The following is a 2,459-nucleotide window of genomic DNA, read 5'->3' on the forward strand; positions in this document are numbered from 1 at the left end:
ACTTCATAATACTTATCATTGTAAGTATTTGAGCTATTTCTAAAATATTATAATACTTTAGGTTCATTATTTAGCAAGTTTTTGTTTAGTTTTAAGTGCTGAGTAGCCCTCAGTAATAAACTTTGGGATTAGGGTTACGGTTAGGTTTAGTTTGGATGCTGAGTATGGTAGCCTGCAGTGATAAGCTTTGGGATTAAAGAAAGACAAGGGGCTCTGCTTCGACACCCACTGGCAGGTAGATCTTGACAGTGGGAAAGTTTAAGGTCTTTTGTGCAACCTCCTACACCAAGAATTGCCAAGCCCTAGTCTTTCGTGATAAACCCCAAAACATGAAAGAACTCACTCAAATCTGCTACAGTTTTTCCTGTTGAACTCTCAGAGAATGGACTTGCTGATCTTTAGCTGTCTATATCTAAGATATCACTCCATATATCTGTCCCCACATTGCATCTAGCTTACTGAGAGTCACCAATCTGTTATTTAGCAGCAAGTTTCCATGGACTAAAAGAAAAGGTTCCAGATCCACATCCCAAACTCCAGGATTCTTTGTGCCTCCAACCACTCTCCTCCACTTCGTCAATTAGGGATTCCTACACTCCAATCTCTCATTTCTTAGTTTACTTGCTTCCAGAGGTTCTTAATATCACAGCCATCCATTCCAATATTCCTGCTGTCTAGAAGGTCAAGCCCAGGATTATAAGAAAGAGAACACCAGGAAGGAGGTTGTGAGTCCAGTTGTAAATAAAGCAAAGACAACATCTTTATAGTCCCTGTAATAAGTCAACAACTGATGTTGCAGTTGGAATCTTCTTCATTGGATTTACGTTAATATGTCAATGAGGAAAGAGATTAAATGTACTACTGTGGGTGAATTAAGAGTGGGATAGTTTTATAAGAAATCACAAAACTAAATTTGGCTTAAGAAAAGCTGAAAGACAGGTACTCCAATCAGCTTGGACATAATGTACAATCCACACAAGGCTCCACCTGGTTTAGATGCATCTGAGTATAAACCAGGTACCAAATTATAAAACTAAACAGTACTGTAGTATGACTGACAAGAAACTAGCTTAATCATAGATGAGAGGTGCAGAAAAGAAAACAGTTTATTGAAAAAGAAGACACTGAAGAATTCCAGTGAAGACTCGATGGCTGCAAAGGTTGATGTAATCCCTTCCAGACTCATGAAAATAAAGCTCTAAGGCAAACTGTTAACACTTCCACCCAAATGGGCCTTGCTTACCTGCGGTTCTCAAACCCTTGGAAACACAGAACACGTGTCATATGCGTGATAGTGTTGTGTATGTGTGTGTATATAAACTAAGTTATAGAATAAGTAATGCAATCAAGACTTTAAAATTTGGAACTTGAATCTCTTGGTGAATCATTCTAAACTTTATCCACCCCTAACAGGTCTTGTATTTATAAAATTACTATAAATTCAAGTCTTGTATTTATGAAGTTACAATTTGCCTTTTACCTGACAGGTTTGTAACTAAAATGTTAGCTATTGGCAGGAGCATTTGCCACTAGATGTCAAAGAGGATGAACTATGGAATCTTAGACTCCATTATGCAGATAGACTAATAGGATGGCCTGTTCTTAAGGGAAAGGTACCCAGGTCCTGGAATTAGAAATGTATTTTCATAGCCCAGGCTCTGGAACAAATTCTATCTAAAATATAAAATATTTGATATCAGTTAAGTCTGGAATCTGCTAGGTAGATAGATCTGGTAGGAAGGGAGGAGGCCGAAAGTGTGCAACTCATTTCTTTTATTAATGGGGTACTAATAGCTGAATGTTGTCCTAGAATCATAGATCCTTTATCCGGCCTGAGGTGTAGACTTTCAGAGGCTAATGTACGTATACTCACAGATGCCTGAATACACTATCCGACCAATAGCCAAACCAAACTGTGAGATATAAATGTTCACAGCTAATCTCTGTGTATATGCAAATGAGCCTACACTGACACTCAAATACTTATTAACAATAAATTGCAAAATCTAGAGTAATGGTAGAGAGACCCTGTTTATTTAGAGAGATTACAATATAAAGCCACTGAGCCTCTATACGTGCAACTTTATATAGTTGAACGATTTGATTGGAATTTTAGGTTAAACAGCTTACTGGAAAGCTTGGCTTCTTTCAGGACAAGTTTCCTTTCCCTGATTTAAATGTTGACTACTGCAGGTGAAAAGCATAGAGGATTTAAAGATCTATCTCTATTAAAAAATCAAGAAAGGAGAGGCATAGTTCAGCCTGAACAAATATCATTAACCAAGCCTAACCATACCAAGAGGGTAGGGATTTGTGTCGGTTTTGTATCTCTGGCATCTAAGAGAATGCTTATAAGCTGGAGACACTAAATAAATATTTTTTGAATAAATGGATTCCAATTTTAAAAATCCTTTTTTACTTAAAAATGTAAATGCTACATCTAGTTCTCTGATTTATTT

Source organism: Propithecus coquereli, unplaced genomic scaffold (assembly GCF_000956105.1).
Source record: "Propithecus coquereli isolate 6110/MARCELLA unplaced genomic scaffold, Pcoq_1.0 Scaffold2, whole genome shotgun sequence".
NCBI classification, from domain to species: Eukaryota; Metazoa; Chordata; class Mammalia; order Primates; family Indriidae; genus Propithecus; species Propithecus coquereli.